The following is a 14085-nucleotide window of genomic DNA, read 5'->3' as shown; positions in this document are numbered from 1 at the left end:
GCCGGCGCCCTTGCCGATCTTCTGCGGCTGAAATCCAGGATGGGAATGTACCGTGGAGACAAAGGGACTGGTCTTATCGTCCTTAGCGGCCTGTCCGGGCGAGCCGGCCACCGCGGCCCCGGCGGCGCGGCGCGCGCCCTCTGCACCGAAACGCTGTTGCTGGGGAGTGTGCCCAGCCGCCGTACCCGCCCGGGTGGCCCACCGAGGGACCACCTTGGTATGGGGTGGTGGTACTGGTATTGGTTATGGTGCGGCGGCGGTGCATTCATACCGCCTTCAAGCCAAGCAGCGGGGCGGCAATACAATGAAAGAAAAAAACAAAAAGCATAAGGGAATGGGACAGGAGGGGGCGGGGCAAACAAAAGATAATCAAATGCAACAACATCTAAATAATATCAAATCATAATGTTAAGTGGAAGTTATTAGTGTGAGCGAGCAGTACTAGCGAGTTGTATTTAGTAGGCTTAATTAGCATAAAGAATCAAGAATCAAAAGAACAGACTGGTGTGAAACAATGACTTGTGATGTGAAAACGAGAATAAAAATTTGGTGCTATTACAATTTTAAATCCCACAGAGTACCTATATCCGAAACAGATGGGAGTGTGAGAACAATTTTGAAATAAAGTAATCAGATTGTAGCATTACCTTTCATCATACCGAAACTCATGGGGGGCCCCGCAATCATGTAGTCTGTTTCAACATAACAAAACATGAAACAAAACCAACATAAGAGTAAAATGTAAGTCTAAATGCGCAAAGAACAAATCAAGAGAAAATAAAAAGTATGTTACTAATGCATATACTTTGAAATAAACAAGCATAGAATAGGAGTCATGCTCCGCGGGACATTACTGCAGTTAGATACCAGCATAACCAACAACAGTTCTGAGCCCTGCTAAGCTTGCATAGGCATAATCAGGTACATGTTATAAGTTAGTATCTAACAACATTCTAAACACAATATTAATTAACATCCAAAGAGAACAGTTTCAATGCTGTAAGTGTTGTTTGGCCAAACTGTAGTCTATGCTTTGCTATACTTAGGTTCTATGAAAAAATGTGTTTGGAATACAAACGCGGATTGCTCTGAGGGCTTGGCATCGACATCGATGTGTTTTGTTTGTAACTGTTTGGCGTCGCCATAACACGAACCCAACCTGTAACAGATTATTACACAGATATTGCTCATCTTTTTAGTATTTCTCCAGTGCAGATGTCAGTTTTACTTTAAACTTCCTAATTTTTCACTTTCATTCACAGAAAGATGGACATCATAATGTGTTTCAAGTGAGACTCTGAAAGGAACCGGTTAGCTATGCTAAACAACACTTATCCTAAGCGTATACACTTATTTTGTAATACTTTGATGTGCCTTACCTATACTTTTAGAATTCAAAGTATCTTATAAGCTGCAATTATCTGAAATTAATAAAATTAATCAGTTTAACCAAGTTAAATACAAGCGTCACTATCCAGCTAGTAGGACGCCATATTTACGTCAGCCATCTTGTCTTTGACATTATTTTGACGTTTAGTGTTGTTCGAAATATGCACACTAAGTTTTAATAATCGACTACATAGAAAAATACGTCTCATGATTTTATAATATTGCTCATAAAGGTTATCTCAAGCGTATTGAGAAAATACAAAACCGAATAGACAGTTTTAACCGGTACCTAAAACGGCATTCGGCTCCTATACATTGTTTAAGGTTAAATAAAATTTTAAGAAAATATTTGTTTAACTTTTTATCCTATACTTAGGAATCAAATTGTTTTTAAAATAGTATAATAATATATTAGTTACAGTTGCATATTTTTTTTATATATGGATTTATTGTAGGTATTTATGTTAGGTTTCTTATAAGAAAAACTTCCATGGAAAAGTACCTAAACTGAGCTACAGAACGATCCAGATTAATCAATGCAATACAAACACAAGACATTAGTTAACAGTCGACCTAAATACACGGAAGTTGGCACTATTTTATGCACGATACTTTGTTAGCCGCCAAGTGTACCAGCTGTCTTCGCTGTGCCACTTACCTCCGGGCAAATGTCGATCTATAATTTGATAGCTTGACCGGTTGACATTTGGCGTTCACTTGTAATGCAAGACCTTGTATTATAAAGATGCAATATCTACATTTTATGAGGAATAATTGACGTTTTTTTATCTAAATCCATCTAAATTGTTTTTATCTAAAGTTACATATGGACTGTACCTATATAACTAAAACTGGCAGGGTATTAGTCAGTATTGCAGTACTTTCATATTTTTTTAAAAACTACAACACTAAAAAAGAAAAGTTTTACCCATTCATGATGATTTCGGTGGATAAAGAGACCTTTCTGGATAGGTAATTAATAAGTTGTTACGAGTACGATAGGTTTTCAAGCGGGCCAAGGCTCACCTAAGCCATGCCTAGCCTTGGCCAGGCCCATAGCCTGAGCGACCTCAAAAGCCACCTGTGACTTATTTACACCACTTGTAACACAACAAGGCTATCGGAAATTTACTAAGTGTAGGTAACGATTAAGTAATCATTCAGTCTAGTTAATTAGTCAAAGCAATCGTTGCAAAAACGAAAACGGAATATAAGTGCATTTACTTTTTTATCCTTTGTTGGTTTTACTTGATTTTTAATAGAGTACAATTTTCTAGTCTTTAATTGTGCCTGACTGTTTCAACTTAGCAAAATATCATTCAAACAAAGCGAGTTATTTACTTGTATAAGGCATGTTTGTGTGGAATATTTTCTACTATAAACTTTACGATATTTTTAGTAAATTGCTTTTATTATTCCACACAATAATTGGAAATTCAGTACGGAACGGTACACTTAAGGTCAATACAATTAACTTCCAATTATTGTATTGGCAAAATGCTTAAGAGAATATTAATAATTTCAAATTTAATCCAATTGCCATTCATTCATCGGCCATTGTAAATAGCAGAATCGGGGCCCAGAATGTACTCTGTGCAAGCAAAATAACGAATAAAAAAAACATTGACATAAAAAACCAGAAAGTGATGGCCATACTAAACAATATGATACCTATGTATACAAAAGCGGGGCCGAAGCCACTTGTGAGTACCGATATCAAATATTATCTATTCAATCAACAACTAATGGTCATTGACGCGATTTTGAACACGCAACAACAGAATGAAACGTATGAAGAACTAAGTTTTATTATTATGATAAAAACGGAAATCCAGTATCCTCTAAACATTAAATACTTTTTCGATTAAGCATTGTATCCGTAAATTAATAATGGCCGGATGCTATTTTCCATGTATGGTAATGATAATTTAAAATTTAATTTTGTGGCTACACGTGTGATTACTTTAGATACTTAGATTGTTGCTTTCTCTTTTGCAATAGCTAGTTCAGTAGTATATACTTACTTGCCAATAAGACCAATTTTACAGTTGTTTCTTTAGAATATAAAGACTTGGGGAGCTACTACCACCGCTTAAAATTTAATAAGGTTAAAACATCATTGTTACGAGATAAGGATGAGAGGCTGTCTACTCCATGACAGTTGTTACGCTTCCAAAATTACAACAGTGGTTTTCTAAGTAGTGAAGTTTTTTTTTAATAATGTCTTTTCCTTGTGTAGCGGGGTGCTTTACAAACATTCAATTCCCATGCACAAAGACACCCAGACTCAGGATAAGCATTCGTGGATCACACAAATGCATGTTCAAGGCGGAGACTGCACACACGTCAAGCTCACGTCGAGCTCTGTGGGTTTGGCTTGCTCACCTTAACCAATCGGCTATGCATGCTTTCATTGATAGAGTGTTCTTTTTATATTTTACCCACCTCAATGGGAAGGGGCAATTGCCCAGCTGTGAGACTTAAACAGGCTGATAGTTATTATTTCCAATAACCGTCAGCTAATGGTTCAGATTAAACTGATATCACAGATACGACTTCATTATTATTATAACCCTGCCAGTCACGGGACTCCAACACGTACAAAAACAATGTACGGAATAACTTCAGTGTTATTTATGATAAGGTAACTAATATGATCGGATAACAAAATAATTATTGAAATATGACACATCATAAAAGTGCAGCACGCACGCTTTGCCGTGATCTCAAATAGGTAAAAAAAGAACGAACACAGAATGTTTGTGTCATCGTGATTTGAATATTTTAAAAGGTTCGACTTCGACTAATTTCAAAATGGTTAAAGAAACGCGTTTACTTTTTAGGCAATTTTAGGTTCAGATAATCTTGATCTCATAAGCGTGAATAGAAAACTTCAAATTGGAAATAACATTTATATTCTACTATCTGTTGCAAACACCTTTCCCTTTTTTAACGAAGTCGGATAAAAGTCCTCAATGGAGTTGTGAGTGCCATAATAATATTAATTGAAGACGTGATGGTAAATACCCTGTCTTCTGCACGAAGGTGTCTTCCAATTATTTTGTAATAAAAACATAAATTCAAAAAGTCATTATTGCGTGACGGGATTTTAACCTACAATCTTTAACTTCGCAGTCCAACGGTCCTACCACTAGGCTACTCACTCCTTGCTGTTACCAGCCGTACCACAAACATAGGTACATCCCAACATCCTTCGGTCTAGTGACTACAACTTTGAGACAACAATTGCCCAAGTTAAACGTGAAATGGAATATGTTTAAGGACAATCTATTGTTTTAAAGGACGTTTCAGCCAAACCTCGATGGAACAATGCGTATTGTCCTCGGGTTAGTATTAAATTACCTTTAGACTAAGTTTGGGTCTTTGTGCTAGGTAATAAGATAATTATATAATTGGAACTGTTTGGATTTCTTTCTGTTCGTTACCTCTTAGTATTTTCTGGTTTGTCAGGAGGATCGAAATCAAAGTGGACTGCACGAATAGCCCAGTACTCCCAGTAGTATAGATCCACGGCCACGCCAAACCTAATATGCGAGTCGTGTCGCGGGTTTGATCGCTGCGTAGGCCAAGAGTCTGGGGGTCTTTGTAACCTGATTGGTTGGACACTCCCCCGTGACACATATATTAACTCTTTAATGTTTAAGACTTGACTAGTTTGTTAAAGCATGTTTTCCAATTAAGGTGCACATCACAAAGTACCAGTGAACGATATTTTATCAGTCCGCTGTACAATTTCTACGATTACATTTCGTATCATAGATATTAACTTTTTCTTATAATGCGGGCTAATCTATGTCAGTCAATGATTTTACATCAATCTGTCTGTCTGACGAATTATTTGTAAACAACGGCAAATATTATCATGCAAGACTAAACTTTGAATGGTCTTTGATCATCTGTATGTTTTGTTTAGTAAATAAAAACTCATGACTATGACTCATACTGGTCTAGCTTGCCAAAATATTTCCTACGCTGAATCGTTCATAGGGTATTGACGGATTTGCCAGGCTTAAGGTAAATTAAGGTTGAACAGACTGCCAGCTGTCTCGGCGATGAAGACTTGTTGAGTGAATAGCGGTCATTGTCACCATGTATACATAAATGTGTGTCTGTATAACAAAGGGAATATTCCTGTGTATAAACAACTAGCTGTTGCCCGCGACTTCGTCCCCGTGGGTAGAAGATATAAGTTATGATTTATACCTGCCCTATTTTTTCACATTTTCCTTAGTATGTTCGCTCCTATTAGTCGCAGCGTGATGGTTTACAGCCTAAAGCCTAGTCCTCGATGAATGGTCTATTTAACACAAAAAAGAATTTTTCAATTTGGACCAGTAGTTCCTGAGATTAGCGCGTTCAAACAAACAAACGAACTCTTCAGCTTTATATATTAGTATAGATTAGCGAAAACTCTTACAGGAGCAAATGTATGGACACCGGTCAACTCGCAAAACCAACTGAGCGTGGCGTGTCCTGAGTTCGATCCCCTCGTAGGATGTCACAAACGTGGAAAATATTTGTGTGATTTACGAACGTTTGTTGACTGAGCGTCGTAGACTGGGCGTCTTTGTTGTTGGACTGGATAGTACCAGCAGATTAAGAGAAACACTACACAATACCTACATTATCAATACTTCTTCGCCTAATGAAAAAATCAAAGAACTTGCTTCCAATGCTTCTATTTGGATGTGCAAAACCAATAAATATAATTGGATTTTTGGTGCTCATTAACTGCGCACTGCACACTGCACACTCAGTTGTCCTTTATTTTCAGTTCACAATGTGTATGTATTGGCTAGCAGTTACGACCTGAATTGACACAGTAGCCTACATATCTCGAACAATGTTTTCGATCAATTTCCGGTCATAAAAAATCTATGGGTACTTTTTAGTCTGAGTCATGGGAAAATGAAAGTTAGGGTTGCTAATCATACCTAGGTTTATTTGTTTTTTAATTACGATGTTGATGAATAGCACTTCTCCGTCTCAAGTTTTCTGAAGTATGAATGCTAATGAGTAGATAGGAAAATGTTAAACTATTTTGTACTCTTGCCAAAAGTGTTGCAACCTTTTTGTTGTCATGTAGGTAATCAAATTTTGCGGAAGATTTCAATACTTTATTTGTACTCTATAATGTGAAAAGGTCTTAAATATCGGGTACAGTTCTGGACCCTGTCAGGCACTGCCAATGTATAGGAGATAGAAGAAAAGTGGAGTTAATTTTGAAAATATTTATCCAATGTAAGTAATTAGTCCACGAGCTAGAAATACAACATTGTTGACATGTTTTACTTTCTATTTAATTTAAAAGGTAGAGTCCTATGATACAGGATAGGTATATCCCTGTTATTAGAGAGATTAGTTAGCAATATTTATATGCATGTCTATGTTCACAGATGATTACACAGATGATTCAGCTACGAATAATGGTAGAGCTATACGAAAGCGTAATAATGGAAAATTATCTATTGTGAGTTTTCAGGGTCGTTTTAGAAAATTTAGTAAATTTGCACTGACATATGTACGTAGACTCATCAAACTGAAGGTTACAGATCTATTTTGCGACTGTTCGATGTGACAAACCATGATTTCATAATTGAAAATATGTATGTGTACAGGCTCGTAATTCAGCTTTTCTGTACATTTATTTTCCTCTTTTTTGTGTTTACTTCTTGCTACGGAGGGGAGTAGAAACATGTTTCCTACTCCTCCTGTAAAGGTAAACTTTCAAATAGTTTCATAAATCGTTTCCTTGGGACACACCGAGCTTATGTTTTATTCTTTCTATTCTGTTGTTAATTTTGCTTTTTTTATTATTGTTATATTGGCGAAAGCTAACAGTGAAATGCCAAAAAAACTTTCCCCTTTACTAGTAATCGAACTCTTTTGAAATAATAAAGATAAACATAATATATAAGAATCCACGAAAACCACAAGAAGGGAAGAACTCTATAAAACCATAAAAACATATACGATTTTGGTAGGGATGAAGATGTCTTTTTTGCTTTGTAAATAATGTATGTTTTTCTTTTTATATTGATATACTCGAAGTTTTGCTTTTTTTCCGTGTTTCGGAAAGCACGTTAAATTCTGGGTCCCGGCTGTTATTCCTACATCTTTGACAGTCGTTACAGGTAGTCGGAAGCTTGAAAAAATCTGACAGCCAGTCTAAGCAAGGGGTGTCGTGTTGCTTAGGTAACTGGGTTGAGGAGGTCAGATAGGCAGTCGCTCCTTGTAAAACACTGGTACTCAGCTGAAACCGGTTGGACTGGTAGCCGACCCCAACATAGTTGGGAAAAAGGCTAGGCCGATGATACTCGAAGTTTTGAAAATGTTAATATTAGTTTAGTTTAGTTTATTGTAAAAATATTATAGAATTCAACAATAAAAAGATTAAACTACGTGAAGTAAATTGTTTCAAGTTTTCTTGCAAATATTCAAAAAGTAATTATTATTATGAAGCCGTTATTGTACGTACGTAGGTATCTACCCGCTGAAAATTGAGACCTCAAATACTGAAAATGTGCGCATGAATAGACGTATTTTTTCCCATTAAAGCGATTAGTCATTAGCAAATTCGGCCTTGTTTTTCTATTCCAACAAAAAGCAGTCGTACCCTGTTTCAGCCAGTTATTACTTCATATTTGTGCTTTGTAACTGAAAACAAACTAATGGATTAATACCGGCAACGAGAACGGTTGACTTTAATTTTTTAATTGACGTTTCTTTTGATGACTGTCGTTTATAGCGAAGCGGTTCTTTAGGTTTTCTAGAATGTTCTAGAAATTTTTCACAAGCGTCTGCATCTTCGGGAGCAAGTGACTTTTTTTCCTAAATTGATCTGCAATAAATACTCTATCGACCTATCTGAATCCTTTAAAAAATGTATGGAACAAAATGAAATGAAAATTAATTTTCATAGATATGGAAAATACAGGAGAATGATCTTGATTCTGACTTAATCATTACTATATTAAATCTGTTTAATGTTTAGGAAAGAAGAAAATATAAAAAATATATAATAAATAATTTTCCCATATTTTTTCCTTTTCAATACGATAGTAAGTTGGTAGGCTAATCATCTCTCCGGGAAAAATAAAGTTACCAACTTTCCACAGTATATTTCTTGAAATTTTTCCTCAAGTTGCCCACTTGTTTATTTTGGATTGCGTAAATAAGCACAGATTTAACTGTTATCGATAAATTCTATGTTTAGAATGTAGATTGAGGCCATTTTCCAACAACGGGGTCAAAAACGTTAGAGGAAAACTTACGAACAAAAATAATTTAGGAGGTTTCGATGTGAATGAAATACCCCGTTTCTCTAGTTACGATATGTGGATGAATTGATCGGTTATGAATGAAAATGAATTACGAACTATGTATAAAAGTAGTTTAGATTTATGCTGGATTCAAAAATGCAAAACCTGTTTGTTAAAGACATTAGTTCAATATGTGTTTAAATTGTTTATGTCCGTATTAAAGGCAGATTAACTTCAATATTGTCTCATGTAGAACTTTCTATGGTAGGGATATTATTTTAATTGATTTTATCTACTTCAATGATACCAAATTGTATTATTTGGCCAAAAAAGAAAATCCATTTTTTTGTGTCCTATAGTTCATTCGTAACCTGATGTTCAAACACAACAAAACAACATATTCACTTCAGTATCAAACATTAAATAAATTGTGTAATACTGGCCGATAACAAACATCCAAGCAGGTCAGGTTTTGCTTGTACTCATAATACAATATAATACCAATACTACGTATAAAACAATATTAATTCACAAATGCTCTTTTGGCATAGTTTCTTATTTACAATGGACTATCGACAACCCCATTAATGCATGCGCCAAACTTACTTGTCTAAAAATACATGAGTAACTATCGCACACAATTGGCCTCAGTCATAAACCCGACTTCGTTGTGGACGCTCGTGCGCTCGATATCAACGTGACGTTCTAAACTTGTGAAATAACAAAATAAAAACATGCTTGTGAAACTCGCATTCCCAACTTTATCGTCTGATTACCCGGACGTCGACATGTTGCGATGCAAAGAGGTTAACAATTTTGCTACCGAATGCATTTTGCCGCGTCGCCCGAAACGCAGTCTCGCGCCTTTGCCAGAGGACAAAGAATGCAGCAACACTGAATTGAAGAAGACCTGCAAAATGGTGCACAGGAGGCGGAAACACAGGAAACAGTGTTTGAAATTACCAGCTTTACCGGAATACGACGAGTGTTGAAAATCTTTTTCCAAGGATGAATGTTTTGATGCCTTTGCCTGCCACGTGCGGTGTTGCCACGCCAGACTGGCCCTTACACACCAAATGGATAGAATAAGTACAAGATATTATGTTTATTTATTTGTGCATTCGACTGTTTGTATGTCGTAATGGTTGCTGTTGATTGATCTTCGATGTCTGTCGGCAAGGAGCGAGAGCCGCCCGTTAGAAAGCGTTTGAAGTGACATGTGATTAATTAAACTAGTCGCACAATTAAATAGGTATCTACAGATAAATTGTAAGTACTTCCTATTAGCAGTGATTTAATTTCTCTATAAGTTTCACATGTTTATCCGGTGTTATTTTGTCGGTGTTTATTATTACGTCGATATAAATGGTGTTCAAGGTTGCCCACTTTCTAATTTTAACTTTTTAAATAATAATTATAAGCATCCTAAAGCTTTTAAGTCTTATTTTCGTCGTAATTAAATGTATAAATTGTACAGATCTGTTTAGAAAAATTTCATCATTCACATTTATAATTTTAATAGCATTTCTATTTGAACTTAATAGTTTTAAATTATAGGCTGTATAAAGAAATTCCTTTGACTTGAAAAAAAAAGTTCACAAAATGGTGGATTTTTCGTGTATACTTGGCGTAAATATTAGTAATTACGTTTTATTATATCTCGAAGTATTAATGGTAATATCATGGCCGCATCGATAAAGTTGAAGGTGAAATGTGTAGACGTGCGTGTTTATTGAGCACACCTATTTTTAGGATTTGTTTACATAATCAATAGAGTAAAACTAATTATTATTATGTAATTCGCCTCAAAACTACTTACCATTACTGTAATTACAAGTTTTGGACAACATTTTAAATGTTATACCTACTTACATTATTAGTGTACTTTCTTGTTTATTGGACTTAGAAAATTTCGAAATAATATTGTATTGAACACAGCCTTCAGTAGACAAAAACTTAGCATATAAGTAATTTCATATCAAATTTAACAAGTAACCAGCGTAATAAGGGATCACTCTATTCAGTTATCATTGATTTCGATATTAGACTGTGACGTCACAATTCACGAATGATAATGTTTTCAAAGCAATTTTCATAATATTATTGTATTTCGCTGCGTCGCGTCGTAATCTTTTAGAAATATTTTCCATGTCTCGATAATCTTTTAATATAGAGATAAGTGTTGTATTAATTGCTAATAATTGGTATTTCTTTCAAAAGAAAAGTTCACAAATGAATTTTAAATGTATTCCTAAGTTTAATTACCTACTGCCTTCAAACAATGATGTGTCTGCAGCATAAATATTTGACAGTTTTATTTTTTTAATTTACTATATTTGTAAATAGAATTTCTGTTCTGCCAATCCTAAATTGAAATGATACCGAAATGTAGAGTTTTCATGAAATGTGAAATTTTAACTAATAAAATAAGAAGTTTGATACATCGGCTATTTACCTTCGTAGTAAATAGATAATAAATATGTATTTACGTGTGTATTTATTTAATTGTAGATACCAGTAGTAATGTTGATCTGTGATATGTAAATAAGTGTCGTTACATATAAGTTTAATCATAAGGTCTCTTTTTTAAAATAAAAGTACATTATCAACTATTTTTTTTTGTTTTCTTTTACATCCACCCACTAAAATGCTCCTAAGTAAATCAGAAGATGAGCAAAGTATCCTTTGCCAGTATCGTTCATACTAAATAAGCAATGATTTGCAAAGAAACACAAATATTATTAGATAACTATGTAATCAATCATATTGACACATGGATAAAATGACTAGTTACGCAAGCACTATAAATCCACCTACATATTAAAAACATTCAAGGAGTATCAACAACTTTCTGAGTGATTTCTTTTTTTCATTACTATCTAATTATTATCCAATAAATAACGGTAATATATCATAATTGTATAATGAGAACAATATAAGTTGTTTACTTGAGATGCACTGACCACAGTTATCAAGGCAGTTTGATTGATTCCTTTGCTATTGACCATAAATCTAGAGGCGTAATGGCCGCCGAGTCTGACCATGTGACCTTATAGCCTTGTTTTGATGTATTTTAGAAAATTGCGTAATCTTTGCAGGTGTTATAATGCTTATTAGTGTAGCCAGTACCAATTTTAATGAGTACACTTTTTTGTTCTTATTGTTATAAAATTTACACTCTACTTTACCTACCTACCTACTGTACTAAACGAGTCCAAAAATCAGTTCCTATTTTTTCCCCTTTCAATAGACTGAAGAATCGATTAGTAAAATAAAAAGAGATCCTTATCAAAAGTAGTGAATAGTACAATAGGCAGGCGTCTCTATTCTAATAAGAAATTCACTTTCAAGAATTCAATGGGTACCAAAATAAAGACGCGCAGTTAAATCTAAAGCAGTTCCAAGTTCAGTTTAACTAAGCAGTTAATAAACAGGCCGGTTAACGTATGTTTGACCGACATTCCAGTCACAATGACTGAGTTTTAATGTCATGCCGACTTGGATGTCCAAATAGTGCATTGAACTGTGAAATCATAAACAATAACGTTTTACTTCACTATACTAGGTACTTAGGTTTGTTTTCTAAGTACAAACATCGTAATTAATTGCTGGCTGAATGGGCGATGCCGTTGCTGTAATGCTATGCAAACTTTTTTATAGATACAAAATGGACGGCATGTTAATGTTCCATTTTTAGTGGCTGTAATTGTCATTCTGAATGTTTTGTCTTTTATTTATTCGTAATTTTCAATCGTTATTAGATATTCATTGCGGAGAAGTTAGAATTAAGTCTCCAAAAAGTCATTTTTTAATACCGCTGATCTATCTGACATAATTGAAAGTCAATCTAACGCAGTAAATCGTTGATCCGTGTATTTTATAACACAGTAATTTTGTTTACATGTTTTTATGATGTTAAATAACAAAGTAAAGTATCAATTATGTTCGAATGCGGTGACTAGGTGAAAGAGAATTCGTTGCCTTTGGCTATATTGGTGAAAGGGAAACGCCGTGGTTCTGCTGGGTATAAATCCGGTTTGACAAGAGGGTTTTCCCGCATGCAGTTCCTATGGTGTGTAAATTGAAGATGATGTTGATAGAACTCTGATACAAGAGAATAAGTAATATAAAAAGTAAGTATATATTTTTTTTCAAGGAGGTACGTGGCTACTATATTGGGTGTACCTAGGGGAATGATATAAAAAAATAGAAATAAATATTTCTATGTGTATTGGCCCTATACGTGGAAGCTGATGTCTGTAGATTGAGTGTTTTAATGATTGACAAGGAGTACTGTTTAACTTAGTAAATAATTGTTACAGAATAGTGCACTTTCGATAGGTGACAAAAATGCCTTCTGACTAGAAAAATGCATTCTTCAAATCTATAAGAAAACCCACAACATCGCACTATTCCTCGCGTCATTAAAGAGTAATAAATTTCAGCCATTTCCCTTAATACCCATTACATTTCATTTCACATGAAAACAAACAATCTAATTAAGTAGCAGTGGTAATCCTCATTTACGTTTTAACGAGTTTTAAGCTAAACGCCCACATTCTGTTTCTTGGAACGTGACGTCAGCGTGAAACGGAACGCTTTTCCCGCGTATTTCGGTTGTTTTGCTTATCTGTATTAGTGTAATCGAATATTGATATTGTTTCCACGAATTTAGGTGTATATGAACTGTTAATGGTTGGATTTTATTTTATAACGTTTAGGCTTTAAATGAATCAATTGTTATTTTTATTTTCGATTTGACGTTTTCGAGTCATGGTGACTATTGTTATATGCTGTTTCGTGAATGTTTTTCCTGAATTATCTTGTTTTCTAAAAAAGGATGGGGGTTTCCTTTCCTGACAACTCAGTTACGTACCTATTTAGAATAATTTAGATATAAAATTAATGCACATATTATTCGTTTGGATATCCTGAATTATTAATTTGTAGTTACATATTTTCTGACGACCTCCGTGGTCGAGTGGCGTACACACCAGTTTCAAGGTGTCGCTAGCTCTGAGGTCCCGGGTTCGACACCCGGTCGGGTCAATGTAAATAGTCACATTTCTACATTGTCTCGGGTCTGGGTGTTTGTGGTACCTTCGTTGTATCTGAATTCCATAACACAAGTGTTTAAGCAACTTACTTTGGGTTCAGAACAATGTATGTGATGTTGTTCGCATATATATTATTATTTTTTCCCCTTGCAATTTCATAGACTGTTTTTAAAAAACTAAAGAATTTAATCCTTGTGTCAAAGGAAGTTTCACAAACATTCAAGTCGCATGCACAAATACACGCAGACCGACAAGGGCGTCGCCAAGGGGGGGCAGGAAGGGGCAGCTGCCCCCCCCTAGAGATTCTAAAAAACTTGCCAAATATCACGCAACCAAAGTCCTAAGTATTTGACTAG

General features: G+C 35.0%; 1 long non-coding RNA gene across 1 annotated transcript; it reads right to left on the bottom strand.

The window, feature by feature from the left end:
* Positions 1-222: 222 nt before the first annotated feature.
* On the bottom strand, positions 223-1520 carry LOC113507335. Its single transcript, XR_003401845.1, has 4 exons — positions 1380-1520; positions 1079-1159; positions 648-692; positions 223-274 (listed from the first exon to the last, which is right to left on the bottom strand). It is a non-coding gene; the product is annotated as an uncharacterized LOC113507335 (long non-coding RNA).
* Positions 1521-14085: the final 12565 nt, after the last annotated feature.

The sequence above is a fragment of the Trichoplusia ni genome, unplaced genomic scaffold, assembly GCF_003590095.1.
Source record: "Trichoplusia ni isolate ovarian cell line Hi5 unplaced genomic scaffold, tn1 tig00001646, whole genome shotgun sequence".
Classification (NCBI taxonomy): domain Eukaryota; kingdom Metazoa; phylum Arthropoda; class Insecta; order Lepidoptera; family Noctuidae; genus Trichoplusia; species Trichoplusia ni.
This window is presented reverse-complemented; position numbering and strand designations above follow the sequence as displayed.